The 26,387-nt window shown below is 41.1% G+C and overlaps 1 long non-coding RNA gene across 1 annotated transcript; it reads right to left on the bottom strand.

The window, feature by feature from the left end:
• Positions 1-24,030, bottom strand: LOC126298549 (uncharacterized). The gene is made up of 2 exons (XR_007552621.1): positions 23,827-24,030; positions 1-1,758 (listed from the first exon to the last, which is right to left on the bottom strand). It is a non-coding gene; the product is annotated as an uncharacterized LOC126298549 (long non-coding RNA).
• Positions 24,031-26,387: the final 2,357 nt, after the last annotated feature.

Genomic DNA, 26,387 nt, shown 5'->3' with positions numbered 1-26,387 from the left:
TTAGAGGCATCTTCAATATTTTTTTAATTTTTATTATTTTTATACAACTTGCTACTTACATTTGAACACTATTATATCTGTATACATCTTCTGATAAATTCAGTGAAGTTTCTGTACGTAGGATATGGCTTTCAGGCAAACCTCGATATCACCATCCTCTTTGTAAGTTTTTACTATTTTTCCCAACCTTTCATCACGTTTCATGTAGACACGCTTTTTCAGTTTACCTTCCATACTCAGTTCTGCCTTCATTTAAGCGCACGCTGAATTTCCTGCTTCTCTTTTCAAACACCTAATAAAGTCATTAACTTTCGGATTTGGTTTAGCAAGCATGTTATTAATTTTGTGGTGCCAACCTTCTACAGCGTTAGTTGTTCGGTGGCGCAGTTTGTAGCAACTTCAAAGGTTCATGGGGGTTTCTTCATTTTCCAACCATCTATCTACGTAGTAGTCAGAAAATACAGAAAGTTTGGGGATATCCGGTGCATGTGAATGTATCTCTAGCCACTCATCACATACATCTACAGGCCGTAAAAACGCCAGCGCAGCACACTTGCTAACATGCTGTCTCACTTCTTCGTTTTCTTTGTTTTCACGAGTAAGTCCTAGCTCTTTAACTTTTCTCCAGAGACACTTTTTCATATGGAAATAACATCCAACACAGCTTTAACTGCTGTAATCGCAGCTGATTCGAAGTCTACGGTCACGTTTGCAGGTTTCCATTCTGGAATTTTTTCCATCAAATTTCAGAAAAAAACGGACGTACGTCTCTTTTCTTTTGTTTGGCAGTACTGCAAAGGATACTGGATAGATGTTTGTCTCATTATTTGTACCCTCAAAGACAGCGTGAATGGTGTATATTTGCGAAAACTGTTTGCTGAGGCACTTGAACGTACCATCTATAAAAGTCTTGTTTACTCCTTAGAGCCCCTCTTCCTGCCCTTCCGCTAAAAACTAGCGTTCTCTCTCCTAGTTTGTCGTCGCTTAACAAAAAACTGCTGCCACCGTTTATAGCTAGTAAATCTGCCGTAAGTCAATTTCTTATCTTGTCGGTGGATCTAATTTCCCTGTGATTTTGCCCGCTGGCAATACAAAGCTCTCTTCGTTGTTTTGCTGCTCTGGCATTTCAGTGACAAAGTCATAGCCACGATTATGCAGGCAACCCAGCTCCTCTGAACGTATTTTTGAAATAGACGTATCTCCGTCTCTTGCCCTCTTCTTTGCGTGGTTCAAAGCCTACCTTACTTCCAACCAAGCGACATCCGGAGGTCCACATTGATGCTCGAATGAAGAAAAGCACTGTCGGATCCTTCGTTTTCAGCATTCCTCGGCAGTGGTTTGCTCTCTGTCTTGAACAGCGCCACGTTACTGTTCCATCTTCTTTAGTTCTCTTCACTATGTAAGAATAACCTTCGTAGTGGCAACATGGCTTACCATGATTAGTGGTTGAAAATTCAATATCTGAACTACTGTGTCGAAAATACACGAATCGCGGGATGTGGACTCTTCTACAGCCAAAGAGGCTGTGTTTGTGAATCAGACAGTTGTCGGCTGTGCCTAGTACCGTGGAGGGGGGCAGTCCCTGTGTCCTGTGTCTGAGGAGCAGGTAGCCTGGGGTCATCAGGAAGGCCCGGGCGCGGGTAAGCCCGACACAAAGGGAGCAGGTATTGGGCGCGAATCTCTCACATTTCTATATTTGTCATCTTTCTATCTCTGGCATTAATCCCTCTAGCAGCTTTGCACCACCAACATCACAACCTGTAACATGCAAAATAATTATATCAAATCCTTATTCAGCAATTACAGTCACACAATAACATTGAATGGACACATCGACAACACCAGCAGCAGTGTAGATAATGATGTACACTACTTGCCATTAATATTGCTACACCACGAAGATGACGTGCTACAGACGCGAAATTTAACCGACTGGAAGATGATGCTGTGATATGCAAATGATTAGCTTTTCAGAGCATTCACACAAGGTTGGCGCCGGTGGCGACACCTACAGCGTGCTGACATGAGGGAAGTTTTCAACCGATTACTCATACACAAACAACAGTTGACCGGTGTTGCCTGGTGAAACGTTGTTGTGATGCCTCGTGTAAGGTGGAGAAATGCGTACCATCACGTTTCCGACTTTGATAAAAGTCGGATCGTAGCCTATCGCGATTGCGGTTTATCGTATCGAGACATTGCTGCTCACGTTGGTCGAGATCCAATGACTGTTAGCAGAATACGGAACGCCGTGCTGGATCCCAATGGCCTCTAGATGACAGGCATCTTATCCGCATGACTAACGGATCGTGCACCCACGTCTCGATCCCTGAGTCAACAGACAGGGACGTTTGCAAGACAACAACCATCTGCACGAACAGTTCGATGACGTTTGCAGCAACATGGCCTATCAGCTCTGAGACCATGGCTGCGGTTACCCTTGCCGCTGCATCACAGACAGGTGCACTCAACGACGAACCTTGGTCCACGAATGGCCAAGCATCATTTTTTCGGATGAACCCAAGTTCTGTTTACAGCATCATGATGGTCGCATCCGTGTTTGGCGACATCGCGGTGAACGCACATTGGAAGAGTGTATTCGTCATCGCCATACTGGCGATGGTATGGGGTGCCATTAGTTACACGTCTCGGTCACCTCTTGTTCGCATTGACGGCAGTTTGAACAGTGGACGTAACATTTAAGATGTGTTGCGACCCGTGGCTCTACCCTTTATTCAATCCCTGTAAAACCCTACATTTCAGCAGGATAATGCACGACCGACCGCATGTTGCAGGTCCTGTACGGGCTTTACTGGATACAGAAAATGTTCAACTGCTGCCCTGGCCAGCACATTCTCCAGATCTCTCACCAATTGAAAACGTCTGGTCAGTGGTGGCCGAGCAACTGGCTCGTCACAATATGCTAGTCATTACTCTTGATGAACTGTGGTATCGTATTGAAGCTGCATGGGCATCTGTACCTGTACACGCCATCCAAGCTCTGACTCAGTGTCTCGGCGTATCAAGGCAGTTATTACAGCTCTAAATGAATACCCGTTTATCATCTGCATTTCTTCTTGGTGTAGCAATTTTAATGGCCAATAGTGTATTAATATACCGGAGTATGAATGTTTACACTACATTATTATTACACAGCATGTATCACAGAATATTTCATTCTACACTCAGTGATGTGTTTGGACATACTAATCAAGTGAGATGTGTATAATATCACAAGCAGCTATGTGGATAAATAAAAAATAATGAGTAACACATATGATACCAAATATATATATACACAGCTTACTAAAAATACAAATATATTAAAGTAGTGGTGGTAGTACCATAACGTTGTCCACATTTATTGTTATCCGAGTAACACTCACCTGTCACAACTGATTCTACTGATCAACATGATGGCAGCAGCTATACAGATAACAAAACATTAACTCGCCAAAATTCCTGTGTTACTTCATAAATATCGACAACTGTGCTGATAAATAAAATTACACTAAATAACTGCTGAGGAAACAAAACTTTGGAAACACCTACCACAGAGCTAGGAGAATGTCATATTGAGCAAGTAGCTAGGTAGGACAGCAGGGTTCATTCAGCCATAGAGACAAGAGAGATGAGCACCCCCTCCCTCCCCTCTCCCCCCATGTCTGGTGGTATGATAATGTAAGTTATGAGCATTCGTTTAGGAGTACCAGATCTCTCTGTGATCTGGTTGTAACCAGTTACTTATCTCAAGGTCACAGCCTAGAACTCCCATTGTCAGGTTACACACTTGGGTGATCAAGGTCAACTCCCATTGACCACCTCCTGCAGAACCACTGCCACATGAATGTGGTACATTCCATGGCATCAACAGAAACCACAATCCTGTCCATGCAACTCAGGCAAGTGGATTAGTCTGTGACATAACTAGATACCAGTCACGTTGTCTAAAATTGGTGGGAAACATCTAGACCAATAAGATTTGCACTCCCCATTGTCCTTCATAGCTAGCTCAGCTGTGTAGGCCTCGATGTAAATACAAAAAGGCAGTCACACTGTTCAGCTGCCTACGTAGTTTCAGCTACTTTTCGTTGTCACCCAGATACCCAACCAATATATGTATTTAAATCTATGTAACTAGGCTTTTTACGATTATGGTGGGTTAGAAAATAAGGAAATCTTGTGCAGAAATTTTAGTTTTTTGCATACACATTTAGACACAGTAAAATTGTTCACATCTGGTATAGTTTTAATGACGTCCATTTTAACGATAACATTCAATTTAAATCTACATTAGAATAATCAATTTTTTCCAGGAAGTAATCACATTCTTGCAGAATTTCCACATATAACTTTAAATTCACAATTTTTGCTAATGAATTACAATTAAATGTAGTTATCCCATCAGATTTAAATTATGAACATGGTTGTTCTGTGCTGGGTGCACAACACGCAGATGCAATGTAACCTTACTGTTTAAGCAGATCCAGAATAAGAATGGAGCATTATGAATAGATTTTCCACTTGGCCTTTGCTGTAGTAAATGTCCTGCAATCCATTCTTGGCCAGTACTCCAAAGTATGGCCACGTACTATTGCTAGTAACAGCAAATGCTAATATATCATTCAACTAGTATCCACATTTTCCTCACAAACTGTAGTTAAAGTTTTTGTAGTGTCTTATCTGCCCATGTACAATGGCTTCTTTTTCTTTCAGTAGTTTATGCTCTTCTGTCTTGTCAGTTGTCTTTGGCATATACACCTGTTTCACATATTTTTAATTCATTCTCTTCAATTTTCCATTTTCTTTTCGATACACAACACGTTCACTACATTTGAACTATTTTCCAGGTAAAGAATTACTCCTGTAAGTCTATGCAATTTATTTTCCCATTTTCTGAGGATGCGTTGTATAACATTGTTTGTGGGAACCAGTCCTAACTTGGCAATAGCTAAATGTGATGGTAGTGTGTAGAAGAATTTCTGGATTGAGATGAATGTGTTTCTTCTGCTGCCAATAGCGCTTCTGCGTATTTTTTTTTTTTTTATATATATATAAATGTCAAGTTCCGTAGGACCAAATTGAGGAGCAAATCTCCAAGGTCATGGAACGTGTCAGTACATGAACTTGCAACATAAAAAGTAATAACAGATAAAAATAAATGTTCATGAACCTGAAAGAAAGTCAGTCCATAAGTTTAAGCAAACGCTATCAGCAATACAATGAGAATCATCTTAATTTTTCAAGGAACTCCTCGACAGAATAGAAGGAATGACCCATGAGGAATGTCTTCAGTTTCAATTTGAAAGCACGTGGATTACTGCTAAGATTTTTGAATTCGAGTGGCAGCTTATTGAAAATGGATGCAGCAGTATACTGCACACCGTTTTGCACAAGAGTTAAGGAAGTCCGATCCAAATGGAGGTTTGATGTCTGCCGAGTATTAACCGAGTGAAACCTGCTTATTGTTGGAAATAAACTAACATCGGTAACAAGAAACGACATTAAGGAATATACATATTGAGAGGCCAATGTCAAAATACCCAGACTCGTGAAAAGAGGTCGACAAGAGGTTCGTGAACCCACACCACTTATTGCCCGAACCGCCCGTTTCTGAGCCAAAAATATCCTCCTAGAATGGGAATAGTTACCCCAAAACATAACACCATACGACATAAGTGAATGAAAATAAGCAAAGTAGACTAATTTACGTGTCGAAATATCACTCACTTTCGATACCGTTCGAATAGTGAAAATGGCAGTATTAAGTCTTTGATTAAGATTCTGAACGTCGGCTTGCCACGACAGCTTACTACCTTTCTCAACGCCTAGGAATTTGAACTGTTCAGTTTCACTAATCATATGCCCGTTCTGTGAGATTAAAACGTCAGGTTTTGTTGAATTGCGTGTTGGGAACTATAGAAACTGAGTCTTACTGTGATTTAACGTTAGTTTATTTTCTACAAGCCATGAACTGAGGTCATGTACTGCTCTACTTGAAACCGAGTCAATGTTGCACACAACATCCTTTACTACCAAGCTAGTGTCATCAACAAACAAATATTTTAGAGTTACCCATAATACTAGAGGGCGTATCATTTATATAAATAAGGAACAGGAGCGGCCCCAACACTAATCCCTGGGGCACCCCCCCCCCTCCCCTTGACAGTACCCCACTCAGATCCCACATCACAGCCGTTATCAACATTGTGAATAATGACCTTTTGCTGCCTGTTGCTAAAGTAAGAGGTGAACGAATTGTGTGCTACTCCCCTTATTCCGTAATGGTCCAATTTCTGGAGCAATATTGTGTGATCAACACAGTCAAATGCCTTTGTTAAATCAAAAAAATACTCCAAGCGTTCGAAACTTTTTGTTTAGCCCATCCAGTACCTCACAGAGAAAAGAGAATATTTATATCGTCTTTGTTGGAGTTAAATACCTCCAGGAAGTTTCACCTCCATGTAGTTTACAGGTAGATAATTTAAATGGTATTCAGATGGCACATAGTTTATAATCTTTTCTCAGTCTCTAGTGTCTGGAAGTTTATTTGTACACCAGTCAGGTTTTTGATATCTTAGAATTGTAGCACACAAACTGAAAAACATTTAAAAAAGCACACAGCAGCTCTTCTGTAAGTTATTCGTTATTTGACACCACAAAAACTGGCAGGAAGTACATTGGGGCATACTGTAAATACTGTCTGTTGGTATTTAATACACTTTCAGAGTAACGCACAGGGTCAAATACACGTTCTATTCTATATTTTTAGTCTCCAGCTCGGTAATACCATGTTGTTTAGCCAAAGAGGCTGTAGAAGTTTCTCATAGTAGCATGTCTGAACACTATAAAATCTGTTACCTGGTTACCAGAAATTTTGTTCATCCCCAAACTTGATTTAATATAAATATTTGTCACAGATCTTTCCTCCACAATCGAAAGTCATCCACATTAAACCGATCGCCCTAATTGTCTTCTCGATGCATAAATTGACACTGCTATTTCCTGCAAGTCTCCTTACATGCAGAAGATTTTGTCTGATATTAGGTAGTCCATGATTTACAGTTTATTAAAAATTCTGGCGAAATCTTGGGTTATGTCCAAAACTGAAAGGTAATAGTCGCCTACACGTAGCTGCTGCAATATTACAGGTAGCTCTTCCATTACAACATCCATTTTAACGTCACCTAATTTCACTTTATATGGTAAGGCCCAGGATTTTTGTATTTCTTTGAAATGGTTTCTACTACTTCCTTGCCGATTTTTTTCCAGTATTCCTGTTGCTGCCACATTGTCGTTCCCATGTAGTAGAAATGGTAGCTTCGCCTTGACACTGTCTCGCAGTGACTAACTTCGAGAATTTAACACGTAGATAGCTGTTAAATACACAACACATTTTTCTTCAACATCGCAGGTAGCACTTTCCGGGTTGTTATTGACAGTCCAGTCGATTGCAGAGTAACTATCATAACGTTATTGCAAAATGTTTCTGTAACAGGCGTAAAATTAAATTATTCTTGCTAAGGAGGATACCATTTTCGGTGTAATGTGTTGCAAGTAACACTAGCAAGAGGGTCCAGGTTCTTCAGTAATATCCAGAAACCGAAGCATTCATTGATTGGTCTCTTCTTCTTCCTCCATAGTATTTGAGGGGTGGTTCGCGCGTTGGAGGAAATCACGTTGACACTTTCAGCTACCACAGAGACGCGATCAGTTGCAGCTGTCCTTTCATGCTGTAAAAATCTACGACAGAGGCACGTCCAGTCACATGATCTTCTGGACATGTCTTCTGAGCGTAGTTTTACGTGCAATCTATGGATTACAATTACGCTATTTTGTGACTCAATTTATCCGGGGCAAACCACTGTGCAGAGTAGGGTTTGGAGGTCGTCTGAAGGTATTTTCACGAGTGATAGGATGAATACAAATTCGTAAGAATTGGGCAGGACCTAAATAAGGAACCAAATGCGTTTTCTAACGGGTAGTATCTAAATGCTAATGAATTAGACCGATTAACATATAGTAAAGGATTAGGGTCTGAAGATGGATCCACTCCCGTAGGCCCACTGGGGAGGAGGGTGGGTGAGTGGGGGCTCTTCTGAGAAACAAAAAAATAGCGCATTTTCAATCCATGGATTGCAAGTGCAACCAAATTTAGAATGTACATCCTGAAGATCACGTGACCCAAAGTGTCTATCTCAGATCACCACAGTATAAAGGGAGTACTGGCAGCTGTAGCTGATAATTCTGTGGCTGCTGAGTGTGTCAACATGGGCATCCCTCAACTATTAGAGAGGAAGAGGAGACCAATCAATGGATGCTTTGGTTTGTGGATATTACTGGAGAAAAAGGAAAATCTTGCTACTGACATTGGCAACCAATTACACAGAAAATGGTGTGCTTCTTAGCAACATTTTAATTTCACGTCTATTACATTATGGTAGTTACTCTGCAATCAAGTAGACTGTCAACAGCAATCAGAAACTTGACCATCTGTAATGTTGAAGGAAAATGTGTGATCCATCTAACAGCTACCTACGAGGTACATTCTCGAAGTTTGTTACTGCGAGACATGTTGTCAAAGCAAAGCTACCTGATCTGCTAGATGGAAACGACAATGTGGTCACAAGAAAAACATCGGAAAAAATCTGCAAGGTAGCACAGGAAACTATTTTGAAGAAATCCAAAGATTCTATGACTTTACCACGTAAAATGGAATTATGTGACATTAAAATGGATGTTGTAGTGGAAGGCCTGCCTAGAATATTGAATAAGCTTCGTGTAGTCAATTTACTTTTTGAATTTGGACACAACGAAAAATTTGCCAGAGTTTTTAGTAGAATGGGGATGTGGGACTACCTAGCATCAAACCCTGACTTGAGCATGGAAGCAGACTGTCAGGGAAACAGCAATGTGACTGTCTAAAACGTTAAGGCAGTTTGAACAGAATGTTCAACTTGGACGACCTCAAATTTAGACACATTTGAATGCGAGAAAATATCTTGCTTGTACGTTTTTCGAGAAATAAATAGGCGATTCTAACGCAGATTTTAAGTACAATTTAAAATTTAAACTGGATGTTATTAAAACTACATAATGTATAGGCAAAAAAATTAATAAAGTTTACTGGACAAGATGTGTTTCTTATTCGCTATACTACCAAACATCCTAAAAAGCCTACTATTTATACTGATCTACGTATGTCTTCTACGGGTGGTTGGGCGACCTTGAACAGTAGCTGAAACCATTAATATTGTCACATAGCCTCGTAATTTTTTTCATAACCTACTGCGTATCAGCTATAGAGTTGATCACTAGAACTGATGTGCTGTCCGATGTTTGTGTGTGCTCATACTTATCCCACTGCTCTACTTCCCTATATCTTATTAAAAAGAAAGAGTGCTAATATAGGAACGGATCACTAACTGACCACAATAAAAATGGTACTTTTCCCATAAACGAGGATTCCAAGTAAGGGCATAGGATTCACAAAAGTGACATTGAAGCTTTGGACACGAAGAAACAAGAACTTCACAAATGGTTAAAGAGAGACTCAGAAGACAGGGAGGAAATTAAATCAAAAGTAGTCAAAATGGCCCTAAGTAGCAACATTCAACAGACGCAAAAAGCACAGATGGTGGAATGAACTGTGTGAAATGTATTATTGTTCAAAAAATAAAAACAGGCCTCTACCAAAATAAGTGAAGACTTTCAGCTTTAAACAATAAAGGTGTAAAACACAAACAACAGTAAGGGCAGTCTGGAGAAAGTTTGAAGAAAACCAGCGATCACTGACAGACTTTCAAAAGAACAATACAACCAGTATCTATAAGACTTTTGAACAAAGCCTTCAAACTTACCAGCAACCGAACTTGTGTTTCAAAAATGAAGATGGAAAATTAACCCCGAAAACCATGGAAGCTGAAATATTAGCAAGGTGCTTGAAGTTGTTAAATTGCGAGGCACAGAGTAATACTTCTAGAACAAAATCCAGGATACACTAATACAAACTCAGAACCCTCACCCCCCACCACTGCAAAAATGAAATCGAAAATATCTTAAGGTATTTTAAGAATTATGATGCCCACAGGGAAGATTAAGTAACTGCTGGAATATGGAAAATGGTAACAAGTAGAACAGTCAAGAAACTGTATGGGGTCTGTCAAAGGTCTGGGAAATAAGCTATACCAGGAGATTGGAGAACAGCATGAATTAAAAAATAAAGAAAGAAAGAAAGAAAACGCGGGTAAAACTGACCCAATGACTACAGAAGAATTTCCCTCCTTCCAATGACTTACAAAATTACCTCAGAAGCATTTCAAAACAAGCTGGAAAGCCAACTAGATCGGCTATTAGGGGTACCAAGGTGGGTTAGGAAAGGACGACCCTGTGAGGAACAAATTTTAAATCTGAACTTTATAATCGGGTATGGAGGAATGAGATCTAAATGCATTTATAGAACACGCCGAGTGCCTAGCGTTGTCCACATATGTAATTATTCGCGTCTTCTATTTAGCTGCTCCCCCCCCCCCCAATTTATCACCACCTTCCACCTGTCTATCCACTTTATCGCTCTCATCCCAGGAGGAGGATGGTGGTTCTTAGCCCCCAAAGTATCTCTTTCCAGATCGTAGCTGATGTGTGTACCTAATTTGACTGAAATCGTTCCAGGGGTTTAGGATAAGCTTTTTACCCATGGCTTTGCCTACATACGCACATATCAAATATATTTCCACATGTATTTTAAATATTTCATATCTGTACACACATTTCACGTTTATCGATCTCAGAACTATTTGTTTTACAGTGACTTCATTTTTGCTGATACGTCCAGTAGTATATGTGAAATGTGCTGTGGATACAATTAGCAATAAACTAGTAATCAACACGTCATTCTGATGCAGCAGTTTTACTGCATGAACAGCAATAATTTTTTCATTTCATCATTTTGTAGTGGGTTGTCTGAGGAAGTTTCGTAAAGGTTTGAAATTATGTGTAATGTTTGTTACAAATTATTATGTGCTGACAATCTTCTGTGGTAGCTCAGTGTCTCAACATGGATTCCTCCCAAACTGGTCAACATCCCTCAGCTATTAGGGAGGAAGAGGAGACCTATTTAGGAATGCTTCGGTCTTTAAAAATTACTTTAGAGCCTGGAAAAACTTGCTACTAATATTGGCAGCAAATTACACCTGATATGGTATGCTCCTTAGCAAGAATAATTTTATGCCTATTACAGAAGCATTCTGGGGTAACATTCTGGTAGTTACTCTACAATCGACTGGACTGTAAACAAGTTAGAAAAGGAACTATCTGCGATGCTGAAGAAAGAAAAGTGTGGTGCATTTAACAGCTAACTACGTGTTAAATTCTCGAAGTTAGTCACTGCGAGACAGGGTCAGAGCGAATCTGCTATTTCTGCTACATGGGAATGACAACGTTGCAGCAATAGCAATACTGGAAAAAATCGGTAAGGAAGCACTGGAAACCATATGGAAGAAATATAAACATTCTGTGGCTTTACCATACAAAGTGGAATTCGACAACGTTAAAATGGATGTTATAATTTGAGAGCTACCTGTAATATTGCAGCAGCTAGACGTAGACGGCTATTATCTTTCATATTTGGACATAAAATGGTAATCAGGAACTACCTAATATCGAACAACTTCTGCACGGAAGCAGAGTTTCAGGGAATAGCAGGGTGAATTTAAGCCATGATAAGGTAGTTCAGATGAGCTGTTTAATGTGGACGACAATTTGTGGAAGGAAGACATAGATGCCTACGTCATATCACAGGCCTGGGAATGAACAAAGGTAGTGGTGATCACACTACAGATTTAATAGTGACAGACGTGATGAGAAATTTTTGCATCTTCCTTGGCTAAAGAGCATGGACGTTACAGTATACAACTACAAAATGGACTGTTTGACCCTGTAGAAGACTGTTTAAGTATTAAACAGCAACAGACAGTACTTACTATGAAGTTAAGATCTTCTGGGTTATTAGGCCGCGTCACATTTTTACTAAAATGATCGACGTTTCGACCCATCTGCTGGGATCTTCCTCAGGATCTTATGGTGTTCACTACTGCTAGAACACGTCGATCATTTTAGTAGAAATATGACGCGGTATAACAACCCAGAAGATTTTAACTTCAGTGACAACGGCCACGAAATTCTGCAGAATTAAGTATTTACTACGTTCTGCGATGTACTGTCAATCAAATTCATGTTGGTGTTTCTAATAAATAACTCCGAGAAGACCTGCTGTGTGGTGTTGAACAGTGTTTTGCAGTAGGTATATTGGAGAATACAAGAAAACTGACTGACTGGTGTGCAGTGCTAGCGCTGGCGTCAGCCCAGTGCTGCCTCGGACATTGTGAAGCTGACTGCGCCACAGCGGAGGTTGCAATCGACGCTAACCATCACGTGGAAGAGAGAGCCCTTTGTGGTGTTTGATTTAATAAAGTTGCAATTTTTCCTATCCTAGTCCTACTAAACATGATAATGATAATCATACAGGCCACGTGAGTGGGCTTTCAGTTTTAAAGTTAGGCCAAAAACCAGCAGTCTACCCTATATTTTAAACCTGGAGTAAGTGGAGTTTCTCACCATTTTGAACTTATCATAACTGATGTGGAGGCGTACTATTTCGACTGTAGACTTTCAGAGGGTATGGGAAGTTGTTCAACATGCTGACTGCCACGTGTTAGCCAGTAGCCACAGCAGAACGACAACCGTAACGCCGTGTGGCCGCTGGTAGCCACGACAGAGCCTCACAGCTAAAGCTGTGAGTCTGGCCTCGCCTGGCTGTGAAATATCCACCACAAAGCATGTGGCAGTCAACGTGTTAAGCATAGCACATTTTGATTTAGTTGAATATGGGCTCCCAATTTCTGAGTCGAAAAATCAATACTGTATGACACGTGCCGGCCATTTTGAATTTACTACCAACCTTGAATTTGGGATGACAATTCCTTCAACTGTGAAGTCACAGAGGCAAACCTGGGAACTCTATACTTAGAACAAGTGCTATAAATAGCCATGCATGTCAGAATAACAGCTTGGGGAAACATTAAGAAGGCCATAGCAGGTAGGTTCAGATTATTGAGCTCTCTTTGTCCTAGTATCTTTGATTCTGGTATCACAGAGCTGTGTCAGTATTCCACGTCATCCATCTTTGCACAAGTGACCTACTTATACCAGCATGACAGTGCACCATCTTTGATTCTGAATTTCCTGCCAATTTACACTTCGGGAACCATTCCAATGTCCAAAGTCACAGCAGAGGACGGGTGTGATAACGATGTAGGACCACTAGGGTATTTTTAAATTTCCCGCCATTTTATACATAGGGAAATTGGTCTGGCATTGGGAAGTGTGAAAGGGAAAAGCTGGTAAGAGTGCATGACATCGGAAATTTGGCAAAATTTTACTCTGTGCCTGAACACCATAAGCCTATATAGAAGGGGGGTGGGAGCAGGGAGGGGGGAGGGTGGGGGGAGGGGTGGTGGGAGCGGGGGGGAGCATGGGGGAGCAGGGGGGAGCGGTGGGGGGAGGTAGGAGAGGAGGTAGGAGAGGAGGTATGTCTCCAGGACAGAAATTCTACGGACTACCAACACACAATTAACCTCTTTTCGTGACTTTACTGCTTCATTCATTTAAAATCAGCTAAAACATTATGAATTTTAGAAACGTCGTTTGTTCACAGTTGACTCTCCGTATTGATCCCAGAACGAGATGGGCCATCCTAAATTCTTAATCAGGCTGTCACGCAACTGAATTCATTTCCACTGTCGCCCTAAGCTTTACAGTCTTTCCAGGGAGGAAACTGGAGAAGAATATGTCACACAAAAATGTAGGCTTAGTAAAATATCCGGCAGTACAAATAATTGCATTTCTTCAGACATCTTCACAGAGCTGCTTCGACGTAAGTTTATTACAACAAGGGTGGACTCTGCTTTTTACATTTAAAAAAGAAACAGATTTTAAATGCAAATATTTTCATCAGTCTCGTGCTATTTCATTAAGAACCACTGAAATATGTTGCTTCAAATTTCCTCAGTGGAATATTACAAACAAACATTGCGGTGACGAAAGTCATGGGTTACCTCCTCCTAATATCGTGTCTGACCTCGTTTTGCAACAGCTCTACGTGGCATGGACTCAAGTAATTGGAAGTTCCCTGCAAGAAAACTGGGTCTATAACCGTCCAGAATTGCCAAAATGTTCCCGGTGCAGGATGATGTAGACGAACTGAACTCTAGATTATGTCCTATAGAAGTTGGTGGGATTCATGCCGGACTATCAGGGTGGCCACATGATTCGTTGTAATTGTGCAGAAGGTTCTTCAAACCTATCGCGAACAATTGTGCCACACTGACATGGCGCATTGTCATCTATAAAAATTCCATCGTTGAATGGTTGCAAATGGTATCTGAGTAGCGTAACATAACATTTTCGATGTTTACAGTGTATCGTTGCGAAACTTGCACTGAGAAGTTAGTGTAAGACGTTCGACAACTATACATACTGTAACGAATTTCAGAACCACAATCAATGAAAAACAGATTTAACGTATTTTGAATTATTTTCCTCTACGCAGACTATACATGTAGGTCAGTTACTCTTAATGATTCCTTTTTTCCTATTAACTGAAGCGTTTGATACCTCTTTACCAACTCTCAACCAAACTGTCACCTTCCACTTTAACCTAGACCTCGTTCAACGCTACGTATCTGTCACGACAACGAACATTTCATTTCAATAAGTAATATAGAAAATGGTCGGAACACGAATTTCAGAATACGGATAAGGCAGAGTGTTAGGTGAAAATAATATGTAAGAGATATTCTGGCGTGGATGCAGAGCTCAATTATCACTGGTGGGGGTAACTGTCTGATACTGGATCTCCTCCTCAAATATGCAGGGATGTCAGAACCAATCTGAAAAGGTTGTAAGGGTGTTGCAGGGTAGGTTGTGCTGAGAATCATTAAGAACAAAATTCGATACGTTGCGCCATTTCCAAGTTAACTGGCATTGAAGTTAGGTTATCACCCCGTTGTGCGCACAAAGTCAATCGGCCCGCCAAATACAACTGGTCTCAGTTCTCGTAGCGTAGGTGATACCGCACGAGACTGCACAGCCTTCAGCTCGGGTTAGAGTCTTAATTACCACACAGTGTTCATTTTAAGAACCCAAACGAAAACTTGTGCCGACACCTTCTCTGGCGTGCCGCTTGAATCTACGAGCTAAAAAAATGTGTAAATTTGTGTGAAATCTTATGGGACCTCACTGCTAAGGTCATCAGTCCCTAAGCTTACACACTACTTAACCTAAATTATCCTAATCTCTCTCTCTCTCTCTCTCTCTCTCTCTCTCTCACACACACACACACACACACACACACACACACACACACAGACACGCCCGAGGGAGGACTGCAGCGCCTTAGACCGCTTTTTTCTTTTTTAAAAAATCTCATTTCGTTCGTTGTATCTGCTCGGGGCGGACGTCGCGAGACAGCCGTTACACTTCGTCGTTAATCCATTAACTCAGTTTTTTTTTTTTTTTCGGAGGGCAGCTAATCCTCTGACCAAACACGCTGAGTTACCGCTCGGCTAATCCCGTGCGGCCGAGCGCAACAGCCTGATTGGCTAACTTTAATGCTAATTAACTCGGGACCCACGCAACGTATCGAATTCTTTTCTGAACAGTTATTTCTCAGCAAAACCTATCTTGCAACAACCTTACAAACTTTTCCGGCTCGTTTGTGATCACCTCGTACAACGTGCCGTCACCTCACAATATACCACAAATGTGTTATTTTAATAACAATGATGCATATAAAGTGCTTTAATATAGCAATAATAATAATAATAATAATAATAATAATCTTTTTTAGATTACGCTTAGCACATCACTTGAGATAACTTCCAAGAAAATGCGATTCAGAATTTGAAAGCCATTCATTCGAAAAATGGCAATTTACAGCTGTCAAGCAGTTTAAGAACTGTTATAGCAACTGACTGACAACTTTGACTTAGTCGTAATTTACACTGAGGTGACAAGATTTGTGGGATAGCGAGAGCAACTCATGTGGATGATGGGATTATCACGTTCACAGCAGTGCATTGGCGGAGCTGTCTTTTGTACTTACGTGCTTTATGTGAGAAGGTGTCGGACGTGATGAGCGCACTGAAGAAACAGACTTCGAACGCGAAATGGTAGTTGGAGCCAGACGCGTGGAACATTGCATTTCGAAAATCGTTAGGGAATTCAATATTCCGAGATCCACAGTGTCAAGAGTGTGTCGAGAATCCCACATTTCAGACATCACCTCTCACTACGGACAACGCAGTGGCCGACGGACTTCACTTAACCGAGAGCAGCGGCGTTTCCGCACAGCTGAACGGACAAACACTGCGTTAAATAACCGCAAAAAACAATGTGGGACGTACGATGAACGTATTCGTTAGGACAGTGTGGCGGAATTGGCTGTTGCCAATTGGCGTTTGCTAACAGCACGACATTACCTGCACCGCCTCTCCTGGGTTCTTGACCATATCGATTCGACCCTAGACGACTGGAAAACCGCGGCTTGCTCATGTGAGTGGCGATTTCAGTTGGTAAGAGTTGGTGGTAGGGTTAGCGTGACGGAGATTCCACGAAGCCATGTACCCAAGTTGATGACAAGCCACTGTTCAAGATGGTTCCATAATGGTGTGGGTCCCGTTTACATGAAATGGCTGTGTCCTATGGTCCAGGTGAATCGATCATTGATCGGAAGTGGTTATGTTCGGCTACTTGTCATTCGCGGACTTCATGTTCCCACACAATGATGGAATTTCTATGTATGACAATGTGCCATGTCATTGGGCCACAATTGTTCGAATTTGGTTTGAACATTATAGACGATTTGGGCGTATTATTGGGCCACCGAGATCGACTTTCATGAATCCAATTGAAACATATATTGGACATGATCGAGAAGTCAATTCGTGCACAACATCTTGCACCGGCAACACTTTCGCAGTAATGGAGGGCTGTGGAAACAACATGGCTCACTGTTTCTGCAGCGGACTTACGACTTGCTGAGTTAATGCCCTGTCGAGATCCCGCACTACGCCAGGCAAAAGGAGGTCCGACACGACATTAGAAGGTGTCTTATGACTTGTCACCGCACTACTCGTTACAAAACCCATATGCTGTGTTTCTTACAAGAAAACATCAACTTAATATATTTTAAGGACAGACAAGCACACGTGCATGGTATCGATTCCAGTGATCTGATCCACAGCAAACTTTGGACCATAATTCTGATAACACGAATTTATGAATCTTGACAAGTCTTAAAATTTGGTATGCACTGTCTGTGTGTCACTCGCCCAGCCCCATTTCGGCTGCCTAATGCTCGAGCGAGAATTAACCGACATTGGAAAAACAACCTGAGCTAACCACATGATGTAGAAGGCTAGAGATGAGGGGAAAGGTGGACTCGTCTACCGATTTTTGTGTTTTTTTAAAAAATCTTGTTCAGAACATCTTTTTTAAACGAAAAAAGTAAATCTAAGTACGCACTATGTCAACCAGACGCACGTGTACAATATTATCTGAACAATACTATCGTATTGATAATCTGCCTCTACGTATTTGCCTCAAAATCAGAATGAATAAACCTAAGCAACTGCAGATTTATAGTGAAACGATGGTAATCATTTTCGGTTAACAATTTAAACATGCTAATCATGTTACGGAACAGTTTATCTCCTGCGAATGTACTCCACTTTAAAAGCGCCATTTTCAAAATGAAAAGAAATGTACGACAGCGATGTAAATAATTAAATACTGCTACGTTACTTCTTTAATGTCACACACTTGTTTTATTAATTTAGACTATTTGTTAATCCTAACAAAGCTACGAACTGGAAACCACGCATTTTGACACAATAAACAAATCGTGTTACCAACGTCAAAATAGTATTTCGCAAAACCTATTTACTCCGCTGTACAGTACATTGCACTCTGACACTAAGCGCCTGCAGCGGAGCGGATCGAGTGAAACAAACATGTGCGCGCTGAGTTTAAAAGCTTTACTTGGCAGGTGGTAACTGCGTAGTGGCAGAATTATGGACCAAATTTTCGAGCGGGACTGATTGCTGGGGATGCTGTCTTGCTAGTGTACTTTTCTCCTTAATACACCGAAGCACAAAAACTGTTATAGACATGCCTATTGTTATACAGAGGTATGTTAAGAGACAGAATACGGCGCTACGGTCAGCAACGCCTATGTAAGACAAGTGTCTGGCTCAGTTGTTAGATCGGTTACTGCTGTTACAATGGCAGGTTATCAAGACTTAATTGAGTGTGAACGTGGTGCTATAGTCTGCGCACGAGCGATGGGACACAGCATCTGCGGGGTAGCGACGAAGTGGGGATTTTCTCGTATGACTAACGAGTGTACCGTGAATATCAGGAATTCGGTAAAACATCAAATCTCTGGCATCGCTGCGGCCAGAAAAAGATCATGCAAGAACGGGATCAACTACGACTGAAGAGAATCATTCAACGTGACAGAAGTGCAACCCCTCCGCAAATTGCTGTTAATTTCAATGCTGGGCCATCAACAAATGTCAGCGAACGAATCATTCAACGAAAAATCATCGATATGGGCTTCCGGAGCCGAAGGCCCACTCGTATATTCTTGATGACTGCAGGACACAAGGCTTTACGCCTCGCATGGGCGCATCAAAACCGACACTGTTGGACTGTCGACAGGAAAGCTGTTGCCTGGTCAGACGAGTATTCCTTAAAAAGATTAAATATTTCTCTTTAAATAGCACAAAATTGTATCGAGCGGATGGACGTGTACGGTTATGGAGACGACCTCATGAATCCATGGGCGCTGCATGTCAGCAGGCGACTGTTCAAGCTGGTGGAGGCACCTTGATAGTGTGGGGCGTGTGCAGTTGGAGTGATGTGAGACCCCTGACGTCTGGATACGACTGACAGGTGACACGTACGTAAGCATCCTGTATGATCACCTTTATCCATTCGTGTCCATCGTGCATTCCGAATGACTTGGGCAATTCCAGCAGGACAGTGCGCCACCCCACAAGTCCAGAATGGCTCCAGGAACACTCTTCTGATTTTAAACGCTTGCACTGGCCACCAAACTCCCCAGACATGAACAGTGTTGAGCATATCTGGGATGCCTTGCAACGTGCTGTTCAGAAGATCTCCACCCCCTCGTACTCTTACGGATTTATGGACTGCCCTGCAGTATTCATGGAGTCAATTCCCTCAGCACTACTTAAGACATTAGTCGAGTCCACGCCACGTCGTGTTGCGGCACTTCTGCGTGCTCGCGGGGGCACTACACGGTATTGGGCAGATGTACCAGTTTCTTTGGCTCTTCTGACTATTAGGTCACGTTGGTGATGTATCCTTGTTATTGGTGAATCTTCGTCTTTACTTGGTTTTATGGATCTAACGGTGGACTCGTGCCGGATTTGTTGTTGGCAACACGCACCTCTTAGCCTCTGAATGGCCGCCTAGCTGGGATGTTTTCTGCAACCGGTCATGCCGCATGCCCATTCCCACGGCTACGTTTTGCAAGGTGCGGAAATTTATAGCAGCGCGCTGCGGATTACGCTTGCGTCTTCCGCTGTCCAATGCAGGCAGCAGGACGCCGGGTCAAACTCTTTCCTTGGCACGGTGCGAAGCGCGTCAAAAAATAAAAAATGAAAGTGGTTTTTTATAATGTGACAACTACACATGATAGAGTGATACGAAAACTACCTTCCGACACCTTTCTTCAATTCAATGAAAATTTGGTGCTATTTAAAGAGAAATATTTAATGTTATAAGGAAAGATGATTTTACGCGATCATCAATATTTATCACTATCTCCTAAACTATGAGACACACAACAATATAATTTTATAGTCTCCTTCCGTGGTATACGCTGATAACGTGTGCAAACCTTATGGCCAACTGAGTCAGTAACAGTGAAGCAATAAATTTAAATCTCACGTAGACTCGAAACTTACGAAACCAACATACGAAGTAGTAAACGACGAACTTTTTGCCTTTACTTTTTCTGTATGGTGTGAAAGCCAGAAAGTTCCGGAAAGGTTTGAATTATTTTTAGTTTGTTCGAAGTCGGCGAGAGCTACAGTTCCCCAAGACGAGGGCAGTACTGTGTGGTTCGTTGGCTCAACGCGAGTTCCAGCGTGCTGCGATAAACCTTTTGCTATCATAGGCGAGGGTCGCTGCGGCGCGACAGTAGCGGAAGCAGCAAAGACAAAGCATGGAGGGCAGTGATCGATATAAAAACCGGTTAACGTTGGCACTCCGGAAGTACGTGGAAGTTGGTGAAGAGGAAGGTGTATACTATTTGGGAGAGTAGTGATGAAGTGCAAAGCCGCCAGACGAATGTTCTTACATCTTGAAGGAGTGTATAACGTTTTATTAACGGAAAAGTTGCTCGACGATGCGGAGGAATGCCAGTTCCCACTGCCTTAAAACGCAGACGTATCAAATTAATGAACTGCGTAGGGACAATTTGATAGGTGGTAGGTGACGGTGCTTACGCACAAAGCCACCCAGGCGCCACATTTTCTCCTCTTCTTTTATGACGTGTCATTTCTATATCACGCTAACGTTCGGCAATGACATGAAAATGTTTCGTGCGTTAGATCCAGTACGTCTGGCAGAATAAGTCTTGTTATTTCTCAGAACAAGTTCCTTAACTTGGCTCCAGTTCATTTCTGTTGGGTTCATATTGTAATGGTGCAGTGGCAAACGTTAAAATGCAGCATTTGTAAGGTGTGCTCGCTGCTGTGAAAATGATTATTTTTCACCTTTCTGCGACACATCTATTGTATAAAACAAAGAATATTTAGTTTTTCATTTTTGCCCTAAAAATTAAATTATGTTTTCTTAATTTAAGCAACCTTTATTAAGAGGCTTTCATAAAATGTAGATAATTGAGAATTTATATTTGAAAACAGGAATTTCCCATGCAACATGTAATTAAAAACAAGAAGACGTACATCATTCATAAAACATGATGAATTTTACAATTACAAGATATAAGTAATTCAAAATGATCGAAAAAAATAACTCAGGCCAGAGTAGCAACAGAAACCATGTACTGCAACCTGTCACCAATCTGTTAAGCTACTGATTGCGCTGTTCATGTAATTTCTATTTGAGTTGCAAGTGTATGTAATACAGTCCCTCGAAAAACTTCAAAGCCGATTATTCCTGTAAATTTATGACAACATTAAGAACAACCTATTTCTCGGCACTTCTTAACCGTGTTTCACACGCGTGTTTTGTTACACTACGGAAAAGGAAGCAGCCCCAGCCATTTTCATACTTGCGTGTTAACAGCGCGACAATCGGAGCACAACAGTGCAGAGTTAAAGTTTAAATTAATGTAACTTAGTAATACATCTAATACGCAAGTAGGACCTACTTTCAAGAGCGTAACAACACCAGTATACGTGTGCCACGACTTCTGGTCAGTCGTGTTTGTTTACGTTAGGTAGAAGAGAGTATGGCAGTTATATTTATGATCCGGGATCCAAACTCATCGAGAAAGAAAGCCGAGCAGGAAAGATGTGAACTGACCAATTATTGTGGCAGTTTGGCAACGGCAAACGGTTCGGAGGTGGGCGTTGTAATTAGAGGAAACCAGCTCCAGTACGTGAACTGTCAAATATCAAGTAACTTTGATCAGACTATGGTTTTAACTTATACTGCAATTTTTGTCAGGAAGACTAGCAGAGCAAGCCTGTTCCGTTATTTTTTAGTAAAAACTATTTTCTTTTTGAGTCGTCTGATGTAAGGTAAGGCATTTATATTATTCTTGATATCTCACTTGTATGAAGAGTAATAATTTTTTTACAATTTCAGTGTTTAAACATTGTCTTTTGGCCAACATATTTAGTTCCTTTTTTCAGTTCGCTAGTTCCTTCCGTCGATCTGTAATGCCGACATGGCTTCCAATCGGGAAAAGTGGTCGCACGACTCATCGGGAAAACTGACAGAAGTGTTTACCCCAATAAGAAACACGCACAATGCATATATAAAACTGACTTCTATACCCTTTCATATTCAGAGTTATCATCCGCCATTCTATCTCTGTGACAATTTTGAATTAAGTTACATTACTTAAAACCGTCACTGTTCAGTTATATAAATACGAAAGTCCGATTGAAAACGGTCTGCAGCAGCCGCTTAGTATTCTTTCAGATAATAGGTCATGAAGATGTCTAAAACGTGTGATGTGCCCAGAAATCAGAAAAACAAACATGGGATCCTGTTGCGATGGAACTGGCCACAGCACCCGATAAGGTGCTGAAAATTTGGCACTATACAATGATGTAGCTCAAATACATTTTCTGTTTGATTTAGGAATATTATGTGTGATACGTTATAATACGTACATTCAAAATGCGTAAGTGGTAAGCTATCAATAACCATGGTTTGGTGAAAATTGAATTTTAGTTTGAGTGGTCACTTCCCCCTCCCTTTACGCCATTCTTCCTATACGGCCCGGTGTGTTGCCATACGAATAGGTATTGGCTCGTAAGCTAGAAAGTTTCTCGACAACTGTACTATACCATTGAGGCATACTAGACCATTGTGGCACCGGGGAAAACGTAACCCCAATTAAGCCGTCCCCTCTCCTTTTTGCATCCGCTCCCGGAAATACGATGATTAAGAAGGTATAAATATGTGGCGGGCAACATGAAATTAGTCGCAATACTGGTGAGAAGAAAAAAACACTGAAAAGTACTATTCTTATTGTGCCACTTTGAATGTAATAATGATACACTTAGAAGCTTTGTTTATGAGATAGAAGTACTGGCCAAAAACTGTACGCCAAAATTGCTTTTAATATTTGATATTGCTATGTAGCCGGAGCCTGAAATCACTGGGGAAAGTAAGCGGTGAAATATTTGTCGCGTTGTCAGCCGACTTAACTTAAACATAATGCTAGAGTATTTCGCCGTTGAGGGATTCTGAAGCCTTACCATTGCGAAGATTCGCATGTAATTTCAGGATCTACAGGCGCCAGCCACGGGACCGCAAAAACATATGAATCTTACATCACAAGCAACACACTGCATATACCCCAATCTGCCGTGTTCAGGTTTGAAACCATGATCTAAATCACGTGACGAAGGGCAGAACCTAGTTTGTTGTTAAGCTCTGTGTGAAGTACAGCTGAGTTACAGTTTCTCTCATTTTTAGCTGAAATCAAGCACTGATTTTAACTTTTATTACTCTTACATATGTAGTACAGTCAACCCAATGGCACCGAAATTCCAAATATTAATACGACAGTTATCGGCTTTACATGTCAGGTAAAAGATCGCGCTGAGTTTTCACAAGTGACAGAATTACAGTTCAGTGAATAACTTTTTTCACACTGTGCTTTTTAGTTCACCTATTCCCTACGAGGAAAAGACAAAATATCAGTTTTGCTCAGCCATATGTGTAACATTTTATTATGTTTTGAAGAAAATGACATTTTTATGCATAATGTCCTGGTTTAACACAAAAGAAGCGTTTATGTTTTATGATATTAGCTTAATCCGCTAGAGATACAGAACCAATGTCAAGAGGCATAACATATTGCAAAACGTTGGTTAAAGGGTTAAAGAGTAACGTTCTATTTTCTCAAAATACCATTATTCGCCGAGTTTTACATCTGAGGCTCAACATGCATCCTAGTTCTAAAAAATCTGTTCAAAATTTGTTTGCATTCTTAAAACAACTTTGCGATAGAATCTAAATATTACTTACTTTCTGGTATCTTTCGGTACGACTAAACGCTGCCCAAGATTTCACGGTTATTATAAGGCAACCTTTACTGAAAATACAATATGTGGTATATCTGCACTACGTACACTGTTACTAGTTAACAATACTACATTGCGAGAAACATACAGCACGTCAAATCGATACAAAGCTCTGAAGCGCTCCCGCTGACTCAGCCCCGCAGATATCACACACCAGGCCTGCGCGCCTCTTTGGTCTGCGATACTGATGGCGCTCTCGTCCGGAAAATTAAGTAAATTTAACAGTATTCCAGAAGTCATCTACAAATGGATTCTCCCACTAGTCAACTGACAAATGTTGGTTTCAATACTGTGACGTCTTGTCGGTCTGTATCGTCTAAGACATGAATACTGCACGGAAATATTAGCTTACATAAACCGCTGTTGAGTAATGAACCTAGGCAACTATTAGAGCAGAAATATCTCTAGGGCGAGCATTCATACGCGCAGAGATGATTTTGTGTAGATTGATACTGTGTGCCAGACCAAGACTCGAACTCGGGACCTTTGCAAAGTTCCCGAGTTAGAGTCTCGGTCCGGCACACAGTTTTAATCTGCCAGTAAGTTTCATATCAGCGCACACTCCACTGCAGAATGAAAATCTCATTCTAGATTTTGCGTTGTTAACATATACATTGCCACAATCTCGGGAAGACGTGGATTTGTCTTTAGGACGAGACGTTTAGAATGTCATAACTAATAAAGGGTCCATTTGGAAATGCCGTGGATTTTGTATTGGGGCTACACAGAAAATAAGTTGCATTTGTTACCTTTAAAAAACCTAGGCTTGTAGCTCTGAAGGGCTAAATGAAGGGCCATTTCGTTTGCGACGAGCGTCGAAGCGAAAACTTGTCTTTTTTCTATAACAGCCACAGCTATTTCTCTGTTTTATGTGACATGTTCATCCTATTGCCGCGTCTGTTCTCACACATTTTTGCTTTAATGGCATTGCAAAACGACTTGACAGTAACCCACTTCCTTTGAAAGTGTCCCGTAAGACAATTTTTCGAACATTAACGGCTATACCACCCGCATCTTCGGTATTTTTTAGTGTATTTATCTCTTTTTTGCCGGCTGTCAGTTTTGTAACAACTTATAGTTACATTTGAGTTGTGCTTTCACCAGTCTTTTGTTAAAGTTCACAGTGATTTAGTTCTGCTTCTACACTTCACTAAAATGGTATTTGATATCTAACATGTTGCACAGTTTACAGGTGCAGTTCTCTTTGGAGTCGTGACACGATCCCTCCTGGCATATCTTTCAGTGGAAACCACGAGCTTGAAACATGTGTATGGATGACTGAGCTGGACGTTCGGTGCTTTCCAGATATTTCAGTTCATCACGTCTTTCCATGACTTCATTCGGTACGTCCCTGCCTTAGTTTTGTATCTCCTCAATAACGGTTTCGCACACTTGCGTCTCTAGAAGATCGAAGGACTGTCTACGATCGTATATAAGCAAAGATTCCTGCGCTGTTATGCTGGTGTAGTTATTTCTTCTGAAATCTGAAAATTATACTCGTTTGAGGGATCTGTCCTTAACATTATCTAATTTCTTGAGGTTTTTCATCGTTAGGTAAGTCCATATTTATTGAATCACAGTTTTCCTTCTCTATTGTGAAAGCTGTTTCCCCGTGGGGAAGGACACTGCAGTTTAAAACAACAAAACTGACCTTATCTAATGTAGGTGTGAGCTGTCAGAAATGAATCAGGAAGGGAGAGGAAGGTCTAGCTTTTACACAGTCTCTTGAGTTTCACTATCAAAAGAAATGAACATCTTTTAGCTGTGTATTTTCATTGCCGTTTATGTATCTTAACACTAAGATGGAATTCACTACTGGAAAAATCTGAAGACTTTGTCCAATAATTCGACACGTCTTGCACATATAACAGTGATTAATACATTTAATCAAAACGCAACCGAAACACCATAATACACAAACGTAATCACCTAACACAAACTTTTCTCCTTTCAAGTATTTCTCTTTGTATCAGCTGTAAATAGTAATTCATTACTGCTATTACGGACAAAAACTGTAAAAACGCACGAAAGAAGTGTAATACTGAAGTTTCGGAAACTGCAGAAAACGATTGCTATCAGCGGTATGCCGAGATCACGTGAAGCCTCAGTTCAATGTTGACAATATGTGAAGAACGCAACGCTCACTCCAGAGATTTCTACTGTATGGTGCAATCCGCAGTTTCATTAATATGTTGCAACACACTTTGATCGCACGACATATTACGCTTTCAAAATCAAATGGTGCCAAGCAATATGGGTCTTAACTTCTTAGGTCATCATTCGCCTAGAACTTAGAACTACTCAAACCTAACTAACCTAAGGACATCACACACATCTATGCCCGAGGCAGGATTCGAACCTGCGACCGTAGCAGCGGCGCGGTTCCGGACTGAAGGGCCAAGAACCGTTCTTCAACAGCAGCCGACTATTACTGTTTCAGAAAATAACATCTCAGAAGTATTGTACCGACCTAGCATTGTATTGTACCGGAGTGGCCGAGCGGTT

The sequence above is a fragment of the Schistocerca gregaria genome, chromosome X, assembly GCF_023897955.1.
Source record: "Schistocerca gregaria isolate iqSchGreg1 chromosome X, iqSchGreg1.2, whole genome shotgun sequence".
NCBI lineage: Eukaryota > Metazoa > Arthropoda > Insecta > Orthoptera > Acrididae > Schistocerca > Schistocerca gregaria.
This window is presented reverse-complemented; position numbering and strand designations above follow the sequence as displayed.